The sequence below is a fragment of the Lactuca serriola genome, chromosome 6 (genome assembly GCF_051521515.1).
Source record: "Lactuca serriola cultivar US96UC23 chromosome 6, Lser_US96UC23_V15, whole genome shotgun sequence".
Taxonomy (NCBI): Eukaryota; Viridiplantae; Streptophyta; class Magnoliopsida; order Asterales; family Asteraceae; genus Lactuca; species Lactuca serriola.
The window spans coordinates 62,502,050-62,516,896 of NC_136413.1; positions in this window are offsets into that span (position 1 = coordinate 62,502,050).

A 14,847-nucleotide genomic window follows, 5' to 3' on the forward strand; every position below is an offset into this window, starting at 1 on the left:
CCTCCTGATAAGAAACTCTAGCATAGCTGATCCATTAACTAGAACTAGGGGTGTAAATGAGACGAGACAGCTCACGAGAAACTTGAGCCCGGTTTGGAAATTACTCAAAATCAACTCGACTTTAATCGAGTCGAGCTCGAGCTCGAGCTACTCGAGTACCTTATTGAGTCGAGCTCGAGTAGTGAAATACCCGACTCAGTAAGCTCGCGAGCTTAATTGAATATTTATATAATTAAATTTTTTATCCTTTATACACTTTTAAATTATTAAAATATTTCAACACTTATAGCTTTTATACGCCGATTATGGAGTAAGGAATTAAATTGTACTTCAAAACTTTTGAGAATGTTTCTTTTCGTGTTTTGGGTGTTATGAAAAATTCAATCACATGGATGGTTGGTGCTATATTGACATTAGATGGTTTATTGTGAATTTTTTGTTCTTTTGAAGAAAGTAAAAACATGTGAAATGTTTTTAATTTGAGATGATTTTAACTTTTTTTTTTTAATTTTTGTCGAACCAAACCGAGCTCGCGAGCCGAGCTCGAGAGTATCGAGTATTTCACGAGTCGAGTTTGAGCTTCCAATCTAGGCTCGAGGCAAGTTCGAGTCGAGCTTCGAGCTCGAGTATTGTAGGCGAGTCGAGCTTCAAGCTTAGCAGTACTCAGATCGACTCGACTCGTTTACACCCCTAACTAGAACCAAAGGTCTAGCTAAAGAAAGAATCCCCCTAATCCAATCACACCAATTCGATCTAAACCCCGTAATATTCATGATTTCAAAAAGATAATCCCAAGAAAGTGAATCACATGCTTTCTCAAAATCAACTTTGAAAATCATGAGACGCTGAACAGAAGCTTTACTTCACGCAATAACCTCATCAAACAGAAATGGACCATCTAAGGGCAACTGCTCCTAACTAATCATATTGCCAATAATCTTACATTGACATCAGATCAAACAAATAGGTCTAAAATATTTAATGGACTTCGGATCTATGATCTTTGGGATGACCGTGAAGAATGACGAATTACATGACCATTTTGGTATAGAAGGGTGATGTGATATTGGACCACCGGAGTGATTTGAGTTGTTTTATATAGTGGATTTTGGTGGAGATTCACAATCATAAAAAATAACGAGGCTATCAGCCGTTCTCTGAGCGCTCCGACGGTTAAATCAGTTCCTAAGAGAAGGAAAGGTGTTCTTACAGGTATGCTCAGAGAGTTATGGTTCAGATCTCCTTACCGTTGAAGGTGTCACAACTAGCATTTTTAGCTAGGAAATTCTATTCTCATATAAACATCATCCATTGTAAAAGCATGTACTCTAAGTGAATACAATACTCTATCCTCGTTCAAAATACACCTCATATGTTTAACTAAGGGTTGGAAACCTTAGTAATCTCGGTCCAAGTTCCTTATGAACTAAAAATTCTCCTATTGGGCCTAGAAGCCCTAATTGGGCTCTAAATAGACCACATTCATAAAACTTTAGCATTTTGGGCCATGTGGGCCTAAAATAATCCATCTTACCTCTAATGAGCCTTGTTGGTCCATAAAAGATTTCATTTGCCCCAATGGGCCAAAAATTTATTTTTGGGCTTCATAAATTCGAGTATGGGCCCAAGATGATTTCTTTCCTTTCTCTTTAGCCCAAATCGGCCCATGTTTAAAAAAAAGAAAGAAAAGAATGGATAAATGAAGGCCAAACATGCATGTGACAACTCATGTTTAACCACCATATATCTATGGTAGCATCTCATGTTTCAAGACTAACTATTACCTCACAAATAACAAGGTTATGATCTCTCTCTCCCTTCTCTCCATATTCTCGGCCAACCGTCTCACCACCTTCATTTTTCTTTCAAAAACTCTCTTAAACACTCTTAAAAACCTCTTCCTTCTTCCATCAAAAATCTCGAGTTGGTGTGTGCTTTCAAGAGGACTCTTCACCAAAAATCATCATCCTAGGTAAGTTTTTACTTATATCCATGGTTTAGCTTCTTGATTTCTTCAAAATCTCCTCTTAACCCTTTCCATTTCGTGAATCATACATCTTAGAGCCATCTAAGTTGTAAAGCTCCTCAAGAAGCTTGCTAGGGCCAAAAACCTCTTCACATCTTCATCAAAAACCGAAACCTTCAAACAAGGTGAGCTTCATACTCCCTATTTTCTGTTATATAAGTTTTGTGGGGGGGGGGGGGGGAATACAAGTGAAAGTGTAGATCTATATGTGTTTTGTATGCCTTGTATGATTTCTATGCTTATATGTGTGTTTTTGTGTGATTATGATGTTGGATCTAGCCATAAACTCCTAAAAATCGAGATATATTTTATGTTAAATGATATTAGCATAACTTATATTATTACATACAAAGTATTCCAAGAAAAATGGCTAAGTGACTTGATAACATCTTCTTTGGGCTAAAAACTCAATTTTTGGACACAAAATGTTAAAAATATAAAGTTAAAGGGCTCAAATTGTCATATTACGAATTCTGATGGATGAGAGGAGTCAAAAAAGTTTTAATAAAATATTTTCTGGAAATATACTTCTTTGGAGGGTTAAAAATACAAATTTCAAGCTTAATGGGTTAAAAATGACATTTTCGGCCCAATAGGGCCCAATATGCGAAATTTTCTGTTTTGAAGGGCGGAAATTGTGTTTTTCTGTAAAACAGTGGACTATTAGTGTTCTAAGTCCTTTTCAAAGGTTAAAAATGCTTTTCATAATTAAAAAGGACCAAAGTTGTAAAAATTTTCCAATTTGGGCCAAAAGTGTAAAAATTGCAAAAAGAGGGGTTACAACTGAGAAAACTGTATTTTCAGGGACTAAAACTGTTTTCAACTAAAAATATGCTGAAAAATATCAATTTCAATAAGTTTTGGTGTTAAAATGTCAAGAAAAATGGTTAAAGGACTAAACCGGAAATTTATTTATTCAAAGGGTTGAAAAAGTAAATTTACAACAAAGAGAGGGGCTGTAACAGAAAAGTTGAAATGTTAATTCAATACATCCGTTGTGATCAAACACTGGCACTGTGACTACCGACGAATTATATTACACAACAACACCAAAAATCGTTATCAAACGAATTGATTCGGTCTCGAATCAATAACAAACCCGAAACTACTAACACGACGATAACTCGACTCATACACGGAAAATTTGGGAATTCAATACACACGTGAGAGTGCACAGACATCGACGCACCACCTTTGGGCCCAAAAGTGTAAAATCTTGTTTGTTGGGCCTAGCTAGCCCGATGACCTGATCTTTAGGCCCGAAGACTTCAACCTTACGAGTTGTTGGGTCTTACATGATCCAACACAGCGTAAAAGGACTTTGAATGGCTTTTATACTATTGGTCCCCAAGGGTCCTTTGGTACTGCTAGTAAAGTCGGTTATTTAAATGCGAGTCGGGTCAAGGGCCCTTCGCACTCTTTTTATCCCCAACCGACTAACGGAGTTATCGAGGTCTTCGTGCCCTCTTTCTCTTCGGATGTGGGACTACAAGAAGTCAGGGCGGTTAGATTACATGAATAGTACAGACGACGCCTACGGGATCGTTAGTATAGTTGTAAACTGGTCGTTTGTGTAACGCGTGTTTATAGCAATTCACCATGCGAAATAATCCGACGTCGCCTGGAATCAATGACTTCACCCGCCGCGATGGTACAACAACTACATGGAATTCAAAGTGATAGGAAAACATCGGGTTTTCCTAGGGTTTTTCAATACATACGGTTTCGAAATGTACACAAGTTTAATGAACAATTTTTACAACTATAGAAACAAACAAGCATACTTATGGATCTTCACAAACTTTTTCATAAACTCTTTTCAGAAAATATCGGATTTTCTGGTAGTTTTTCAAAACAATACAAAACGTTGCTTTTCAAATACCGCTTATGAACTCACCAACATTTCATATGTTGACGTTTTTCAAAATACTTGTATTCTCAGGTAACAAGTAAACCGAAGGAAAATGTACTCAGTAATGGCTTGCAGTTTGTTTATCTATGAACCGAACAATTTATTTTTGGGAATGTAATGCTAAAACAATGTACTCAGTGTAAACTTTATCAGTTGTACTATATTAATGCATGGTGATGAATGATGTTATGTTTCATATATATTCAACGTTATGGTATTCAATTAAGTCACGACAGCCCTCGGACGTTTCCGCTGTCTGGTTCGGGGGTGTGACAGAAGGTATGGGGTCTTTTATAGCGAGGTTATAGGCATGGATCCCGCTCATGGGGACAGGGATGTCAGACCCCGATCGGGACAGAGGTGCTGATTTGTAAGAGTATACCTTTGTCCCCTGCCTAAGCCGTGATTAGCTTAGCCATGGTAGTGGTGCGTACACCTATACTAGAGTTAGCAAGTGACGATTTTTCACTTGTTGACTTTCCTATGTGTTCCAGGCCGGATTTTGATCATCGAGGGATGGCCCAATCCAGGTTGGAATGAGTGCTAGCTAGCAGAGGAGGCCACCGCGTTTGGCCATATCGCTCATTTCTTTGGTATTTCTGGCTTGCCTAAGAGGCATGCTATGAAGACTCCCTAGTCTTATCTGCAGGGATGTAGGGTTGCTTAGTTGTAATGGATGGGACTAGTCTCAAGTGACATATTCTGCTATGCTTGGTTGCTATGTTTCTGACTGCACATTGCAGCAGTTTACAGCCGTTCCATCAACCACCATCATTAGGTCTTTCGAATTTACCGCCCTTCTATGTTTTATAGAATTTGCCTCTTCATCTTTCCTCATTCTTGCCCTTTCAACAGTTCTTTCTCTTGTTCTCTCTCTAGTCTACTCTTTGTTTTGTCATGGATTCTCTGATTAGCGTTGCTCTTGCCCCTGATTAGTTTGTTGCTCTCCAAGAGAAGTAATGTTTCAGCTAGAAGACGGTGTAACCTTTCCTGGGGAGCATGATAACATTATCAATCCACCGGAGAGCAAGGTTCCCATTTATGTAAAACACTTCGACGCAGGGTACCGTATTTTGATGTTTGAATTCTTCCGAGAGGTTATTTGTCATCATAAGGTTCACATCAATATGCTGGTTCCTAATGGGCCAATCAAGGTGGATGAGTTCGAGATGCTTTGTCAGGATCACTGAATCGTCCCCGACATGTGGGTCTTCTGTTATTTTTTCCATTTTGTCATTGCTTCTTCTAGTGATAGTTATACGTTCGCCATTTGGAAACTCAATCATGCTATTGTGGTGGACCAAAAGAATACTTCGAAGAACCGGGTGAGTCGTTACTATTGGGTAAACGTTGAATGTGTGGGTTTCATGGATCGTCGGACTGCTCCGATTTCTGATTAGTTGTTTGGTCCTTACTCTAATATGGAACAAATGGCTAGGTTTTTGCGATCTTCTCTGGGGTGGCTGATGATTTCCCGGAGTATGTACTTATTAGTGTAGGGATGAGTACTTGGTGGCGACTCTGTGGCAAGATGTCAAAATTTTATGTCATGGCGAAATGTATTTGGATATTCTTATTTAGCATTTTCATATCTCCTTCTTTTTCTCCTTTTCTCCTCTTCTTCCTCCTCTCCCCCCTCCCCTCCCCCTTTTTTATAGACCTACTTCTTGTAGGTGTGGGGAAAAGGGTTGATTTCCTCAATGTGTTAACTAAGAAATGGGTTGGTAGTATCTCGTTTCATGAGGTGGATGTTATTGACAAGATGCTACCGTCTCTTAATTTTTGGAATGATGTGTTTATTGCCTGAGTTATGGCTATTCAGGATCCTAAGCGACGAAGGGTTGTGGTGTATCCTTCTTGATCTGCTTCGATTGATAATGTTGTTGTGGACGGAACCGTGGAATCTTCTAGGTAGAGAGTTGAGGAGGAGGAATTTGTAGAAGATAACAAAGGAGGGATTATTCATGTTGTAAACAAGCGTAGGACTGCTTAGCAAAGTGTGAGTAGTACTGATACTGAGGGGCTTGCACTTGTGCGACATTTACCGTCGCTCCATATGGTTGGGAGTAGCTCTCGAGTCTCCACTATTCAGGCTGATGTGTAACACACATGTTTTTTATTTGTTATGCCTTTTATCGTTAAGGACTAAAGATGGATTTTTTTTTAACAAAACTATGTACCATAACGTGGTGCAATGATGCCCCCGATGTGGCGATATTGGAAAGGAATATATATTTTATGAGCCACCATGGCGTGGAAACTGTTCAGACCCAAGCCCAAATTTTTTAGGGCTTCTCCTATATTTAAGCATCTTAACCTCCATTTTAAGATAAAGTTGGAAACTTTATCCAGTAGGTCATTGAGAAAGAGTAGATTTGAAGTTTTAGATTTAGATCTGTAAGGATTAAGTGCTTAATGAAGAAATGGCACTTCCGATAGTTTCCTACAACATGGAAAAGGTGACCACGGGATGGTGGAGTTTGAAACCTCCACTATTTTGTCCTGGCATGGCCAAGGAAGGACACGACATGGCAATGGTCTGCATGTTGACTGTTTGACTTTGACCGTTGACCGTTGACTTTTGACCAATTTTACTTTTGGTCAAACTTGGTTAGAATTGAGTATTTGACTGAATATTTGTTTCCGTTTGGCATTACGAAGCATGTGTTGGGTGTTTGTTGTTGAGGTAGCTGGTGAGCTTCTGATGAGTAGTTCAGGTGAGTCTCTTCACTATACTTGTGGGTGGAAGACACCAATGTCGGTCCACTGGATTATGTTGTAGGATGATAGTTGTCTTTGTGACACTTGCTGATATTCTTGTATCTGCTTGTTGTCTTTATCACTCTTGCTGATATGAATGTATGTTTTATGAATATGGGGTTGAGATGGACCCAACACAACTACATGCGGTTATATAGAGTCATTATGGACTCGGGTTTGATATAGAATCGGGGGTTGATTCAGACCCGATATAGCTACTTGCTGTCATATGGGATGATACGGACACAAGGGTTGATACGGACCTGAACATGTACATATTTTCATATGGGGTTAATACGGACCTAACACAACCACGTGTTGTTATATGTATATTGTATTGTATGTTGTATTGTAGGGAACTCACTAAGATTTGTACATACAATTTTGTGGTTAAAACATTTTTAGATACTTCCAGTTTTGAAAAGAAGAGCCCGACTTGATCGCACTGCTTCCCCTCAAGATTTATTCCACAATGATTATTTATGTTTTTACTCTGATATTTTGAGAATACTTTTACTCTAATCGTCTTTTAGGATAATGTGTAAATGGTTTTAACATATTTAAAATCACAATTTTACTCGGTATTTTTGTGACGTTACATGATGTTATAGATATTTCGGACGATGCGAGTGTAGAAAAGGTGGATGCTCTTATTTCAAATGCGCCTGTTAATGCTATTTTCATGGGTCAAACTACTATTCATGGTAATTATCAGGGTAGGGGGCGCTGTTGTTGGAGGTGATCAATTTCTTGGTTTTGGCCGTGGTGGGATTGTTTTAGGTGTTGAGAAAGAAGGTATAGGATCGAGTGTTGTGGAGGTCCGTCCTCATTGGTCTTTGACAGATGGTTCTCTCCTTTCTATGTTTAAAACAACTGTTGATTTTACCGAGAATGTGTTGCCTCCCGGTACAACTTCTGAGATGGCCAGATACTCTCTCCCTGATTTTGTAGGTTCCCTTCGATTTGCTGCATCCCAAAGTGCTTGCTTCTTTGCTAAGGGTGCAAATCGTTTGGAGTAGATTTTGGCTATTGATGAAGAGAGAAACTGACTATAGAGGGAGCTTCTCCGAGGTCCTTCATAGCGAAACACTTCCCAAGCCAGGACTTCACCTCCTGCAGATTTGGGATGTCATTTCCATTGAGTAGTATGTCATCCACATACAATACCAAAAAGCTAACTATACTCCTACTAGCCTTGACATATACACATGACTCATCTTTGCTCCTTGAAAAACCAAACTCTTTGACTTTCTCATTGAAACAAAGATTCCATCTGCGAGGTGCTTATTTTAATCCTTAGATGGATTTCTCAAGCGTACACATTCTATTAGGGTACTATGTACTGACAAAAACCCTCTAGCTAACTCATGTAAACATCCTCAGCCAACTTTCCATTAAGGAAAGCAGTTTTGACATCCATTTTCCATATTTCATAATCATGAAAGCAGCAATGGCTAGCATAACCCTAGTAAACTTAATCTTCTCTACTAGTGAAAAGGTCTCATCATAGTCAACTCTTGGAGTTTGAGAGAAGCCCTTTGCAATCAGTCGCGCCTTATAAGTGTGTACATTCCCATCCATGTCGGTCTTCTTCTTGAATATCCATTTGCACCCGACTGTCTTACAACTTGGTACATTGTCAACCAAGTTCCAAACTTGATTGTCATACATGGACTGTATCTCGCTATCCATAGCCTGTTTCCATTTAGCAGACTCGAGGCTTACCATGGCTTTCGTGTAGCTCTTAGGTTCATCCAAACTTACCAATGTACTATCACTGGTAAGTGTGTCACCTTCCTAGTAATATGGAAACCATAGTAATGCTCAGGTGCATTCCTAACTCTTATGGAACGCCTCAGACGTAAAACTCGTCAGTTGGATCAAAAAGAGCTTCCTCCACAGGTTGACTGCTAGGGTTTGAGGTTCCTTCAGCACTTGACTCTTGAATTTCTTCAAGGTCAATTTGCCTCCCACTTTTTCCTTGGCTTATGAACTCTCTCTCTCTCTCGCGAAAGACTCCTCTCCTTTCCACAAAGACCACATTATCATTGGGTCTATAGAAGAGGTAACCAAAGGATTTCTGTGGGTAGCCGATGAAGATACACCGCTCACTCCAAGGTTCGAGCTTATCGTGAGTCTCGCGCCTCACGAAAGCCTCGCAACCCCAAATCTTGATGTGGTCCAAATTGGGAACTTTCCCAGTCCATATTTCACAAATTGTTTTGGCAACCTTTTTGGTAGGGACTAGATTAAGGATATAGCCGGCAGTCTCTAAGGCATCCCCCCAAAATGAGATTGGTAGCGAAGCTCGACTCATCATGGAACGAACCATGTCCAACAAGGTTCGATTACGCCTCTCAGCCACACCATTAAGCCGTGGTGTTCTGGGAGGTGTCAATTGTGAGACGATCCCACATTCCTTAAGATAATCACGAAACTATGTACTAAGATAGTCACCACCTCAATCGGATCGAAGCTTCTTAATGTTCCTGCCCAGCTGATTCTTGAGTTCTTGTTTAAACTCTTTGAACTTTTCAAAGGTTTCTGACTTATGCTTGATTAAGTAGACATAACTATACCTACTGTAATCATCAGTAAAAGTCACATAGAAGCGGTTAGCATCCCTTGTGGCAGTTCTGAAGGGTCCACACACATCTGTATGTACAAGATCCAACAAACTTTCACCCCTAGCACAGGTACCAGTGAAGGGTGACTTTGTCATTTTTCCAAGTAAACAAGATTCACAACTATCATCTGACTTTAGGTCAAATGACTCCAAGACTCCATACTTTTGGAGCTGGCCTATGCATTTCTTTCTCACATGTCCAAGATGACAATGCCATAATGATGCTTTATCCAAGCTAGTGGAAGAATCAATACACAACACATTATTTCCTAGGTTATCTACAACCGACACAGTTTCATATACACCATCACAAGGTAATGTTTTAAAATAAAGAACATTATTATAAAAAGCATTAATACCACCACATTCATTATCAAATGAAAAAGTAAATCCTTGTTTGTACAAACCGTGATAGGAAATAATATTTCTCGCCATTTCAGACGAGTAACAACATTTATTGAAATCTAATCTTAACCCACTACTTAGCAATAAAGAATAAACTCCAATCTTGGTGACAGGTGAAGCTTTCCTATTCCCCATGATCAAGTTTATCTTCTCGTGCTCCACATTCTCACTTGTTCTTAGTCTCTACAAATCAGAAAATATGTGAATACCACAACCTGTATCAAGGACCCAAGAATTAGAATACCGTAAGTTATTAGACAATATAGTGTAAATACATGCATGGTTGGGTTTCACTTTCCCATCCTTAACATCTTGCAAGTACTTTGGGCAGTTTCGCTTCCAGTGCGCCTTTTCATGGAAATAGAAGCATTCAGCCTCTTTAGGGTTGGCAGAAGGAGTGACGGAACCACCTTTGGTTCTACTTGAAGAGGAGCCATCAAGAGACTTTCCCTTGGTACCCTTTGAAGGGATCTTCCTCATCTTCCCTTTACCTTGCCCGATAGCCAGAACAGGGGCGGTGGTAGGAGCAGGAGTGGTAACAACTGATTTACCTTTAAGACCACTTTTGACGGTCTTCAAAAGTCCTTGAAGTTTTCTGAGTTTGACCTCCTCCTTGTGCATATGATAGGTCATTCGGAATTGATCATAACAAGAAGGTAACGAGTGCAATATGATGTCAATTGCCAACTCCTCGGGGAAGTTCACATTCAACTTCATCAGACGGTCCACAAACCTTTGCATTTTCTACATGTGGCCCATGATGGATTCACCATCCTTCATTTGGGTTGTTACCATGGAGGAGATTATTTTATATTGCTCTTGTTGAGTACTCTGATGGTATCTTTCGATCAAATCCTAGTTCATCTCAAAAGGATAAAAGTCCTAATAGGACTTTTGGAGCTCGGCTGTCATCGTGGCCAGCATGATACATGCCAATTTAGTGGCATCTCTCTCATGAGTCCTGAAGTCAGCGATCTCCTCTAGAGTAACAGAAGACTCATCAAGTTCCTTTAGCTCCTTGTCGAGGACATATTCCTTGTCCTCATAGTGAGTGGCCATCCTTATGCTCCTAATCCAATCATTGAAATTAGTCTCATCAAAGATCACTCTCCCATAAAGGTTCATGAGAGAGAAGGAGCCGGTAGGGTTTGAGCTAGAAGCAAAATTTTTAGAAGACATCTGAAAAGGAAGAAAGATAAGTTTAGATTAGATATGGAATCCTTAATAAGTCACCCAAATTTAATATTAAGGCTAGAACCCAACACAATATTTTATAACTTAGAAGAGGGATGTCGTAATCCAAGCTATAAAATATTTGAAGGTAGGTGAATGACGATTCACCAAATTCCACCATGAAAACGCAATCTATTACTAGGTTTTAATTGGTTTTGAAACTCCTAGATTCTTTTAAGATTCATTGAACTTTTCAATGACATGTTTCAATCTCGATTGTGCCCTTCAAGTTTTGTGACTGGGATGCCGAGGATCACAAAACAAGGTGTGAATAACCATGCAAATTAACTTGGTACTCTTAATGTTTATCACCTAATCGATGTGCCGGTTAACCACACGTGGTCCACCAATCTATGATAAACCTTAAGCTACCCTTTGTCAACCTTGTTAAATCCAAGTTAGTGTGCCGGTTAACCACACACACTCCACTAACGACTTAAACAAGGTGCACAGTGTAATTTCATAGATTAGCACCAAATTCACATTTTCCTAAAGTAACTAAGATTGAGAATTAAATTTATTGTCCTACCCGTTCGGCTAATGACCCTCCACCAGTCAAGGAAGCAGTGGGTGAGAGTGGACACCCATTAAGCTCCCATTTTATAGGCAACAACCTTATACCCCCTTATAGACCGGCTTCGTGAATGAGGCCTACTAATGGTAAAACGACTTGATCTTATACATATATATATATATATATATATATATATATATATATATATATATATATAAACTTATAATAATACTATAAAGTATAAAGGTTGAATTTTAACTTTTAAAGTTCTAGGGGTTGGAACTAGTTTTCTAAAGTGACTTTACATGTTCCAAAACTTGAGGGCAAGTTTTGTAACTATTCAAAACTTTTCAACTTCATAACTATTGAGTTAATAGTCTATTAAAATGAGGACTCTTCATTTTATGCAACATATGAGTTCTTTAATGGACTTTAAAAGAAAAGACTTTTGGTAATCCATAACTTGAGGACAAATTATGGATTCCATTAAAAACATTTAGATCCAGAATTAAACTAACAAACAATTTGCAAATAATTCTTATGATCTACCAAACTCATAAGTGTATGAACATTTATATCAACAATTTCAAGAATCATATAAACACATATAAAACTTGAAATTTTGATAATTACCATTGAAAATGGATTAGCATAATCTTTACCTCACCAAAAACAGGTTTTACAAGTGCAAAATAGTTTAGGGTAATGATTCTAGTCCATTTCCAGCATCCAAACTCGAAATTCTCCACACAGGGGCTCCTACTCGCCGAGTGCAAGAACCTACTCGACGAGTGGGATGCATTTACACTTGGACTCGTCGATTCCCACCATGGACTCAGTGAGTCCACTGCACAATGAACAGAAAAATCGATTTTTTTTCAAGTAGTTTGCTTCAAATATCAAGAAAACAAGCCTAGGATCTGATTCCACTGAGGGGTTTTGAGCATTCTAACACTCCTATGGTGTACATGCAACCCTAAAAACCTTGGATCTATGTTTTACTAAGATACATGCAAATTTTATTATTCCAAGGTTCTTATGCTAATTAGCATGGCATGGGGTACTGGTAATATAAAAGGTAGTATAATAACATATCTTTGTTGTTGCTTAGATTCCATAAGAACTTTGTGAGCCTAGCACCTCAAATGTGATTCCTCAAATGCTTCACACAACACTACAACTCGTGGAATAACTTTGAGAGAAACACACTTTCACTCAAAATCGGCTAGCCCTCCTTGTTCTAGTCTTAGTGCCAATTTTGCTATCCTATGGGGTCTTTATATAGTGTGTCACAAGTAGGGTTACACCATGTAAACCCTAATTGATATGGCTTTTCATTTCCTCCATGATCCATGGGTTTTAACCTCCATGGAGCATCCATGGAGCACCCTATGGGTTTTAGCCCAATTCAATAAATCATGGATCATTAGCACACTATATAAGAATGGATGATTTATACAATTTATCCACATATATTTAATTAGTCTCTTTTTTTATCACAAAATTAATTCCAAATTAATTCTTGACCAATACTAATTAAATAATATGATTTCATATTAATATATTATAACTTATAATATATTAACAAATCATAAGTGTCCTTCTTCTCGTTTTGTCTATCCAATTATCATGATGCCATGCAACCCAAATGGACCATGCCAAACCGGGTCAAGTACATACTAGAAATAGTTATGGACTTAGACACCTTATCCAACAAAAGGTGCCATGATCCGTGTAGAATGTCGTTTTCTCTTTGTCCTCTTTCCGCATCCATATCTGATGGTACCCTTTGTATGCGTCAAGGAAGCATCTCCACTTCAAACCTTTGAGTGATTCTACCTTCTGATCTATCTCGAGGAGCGGGTATCAGTACTTCGGGCAGGATTTGTTGAGGTCCGTGTAGTCTATGCATACTCTCCAACTATCGTCATGTCTTCGAACCACTACCGAGTTGGCTATCCAGGAAGGAACAATGTCTTCCCTAAGAATTCTTGCTCAGACAAGCCTATCTACTTCCATGTTTATCGCTTTCTGTCTATCTCCGACATGCCCTCTCGTCTTTTTTTGTTATAACCGTGCTACCCGACTTGGTGTTCAGATTGTGCTCTATCATCTTTTAGTCTATTACAACCATATCCGTTCATTCCCATGCAAAAATATTTTTGTAATTTTGTAATAGATTGAGTAGCTTTCCTTATGTCTGAGTGGGTATTGTGGATCCTATGCTGACTTTCAGATCAGGGTATTTTTCGTGTATCACTTCTTTCGCCTTCGATTCTTCTTCCCTTTTTCGTTTTGCTCCTCTTGTAATTTCCTCTGGTGCCATGACTTGGTTGCATTCGATGAGTTTCTTTTTAATGGCTCTGATGGCTACTACAACCATTTCCGTGGGGAATTTAATTAGTCCGTGAATGGGTGACGTGATGGCCCGAAATTTGAGTATTGTTATTCTTCTGAGGATTATGTTGTGCTTGGATGTTGCTCGGACAATTATGAAGTGTAGTAGTATTGTCTTCCTCCTGGCTTTGCCTTCATCTTCTAATGTGAGAGGCATGAAAATCGCGTCTAGTGGTGTTACACTTTGCCACGCAAATCCTGTTAATCTACCCAGTGATGGTTCCAACCCTTCTCTCCATTAGGGAAGGGGGGGGGGGGGAGTTATCGGAAACAATGTTCTAACATGATATCTGCCATGCTCCCTTCATCGAAATAAACTCAATGGATTGTGGTGTTCTTTATCATGGCTTGTATTATCAAGGGGTCATCGCCTCCCCAATTTGGGGGACCACAATCATGCGAAGAGAACTCTAGCTTCGCACCCTTTAATGTTGGTTAAATTGTTTTTGGTTTCACGGTTCGATGCGTGGCGTGAATGGTGAGTATCTCTGGAGATTTTTCAGTGTTTTCGGCTCTTCTTTTACTGGCTTGACTTTTTGCTCATTTGCGTTGTTTTGTTCCTTTAGAGTTCTGTCTATCTCTTTGAGCATCTCTTGGCGAATGCATTCGTCTTGTTCTTTCTTTAATATGCTGCAGGCAATGGTATCGTGGCTTGGTCGCTTGTTGAATTCACGATATTTTGATTTGTCAGGTGATCTATATAGGAATTTCCAAGTGGTTTTTCACTTATCGGTGGTAGCAAATATGTTCGGGCGTATGTTTTGCCTGTCATCCCTCTGGTATGGTCGATAGAATCTGTGGAGGCGATCCTGCCTATTTCTATATCCCCGCTCGAATTGGTTACTAATTTAGTTGTCTCTTGGCTTTCCTTTCTGGGGGGTTGTTGATTCTAGGTATGCTTCCTTTGTTGCGGTCCATTCTTCTTATTGTAAATATTTTTGGACTCTCTCGTTTATCTCCTACCTTATGGTCGG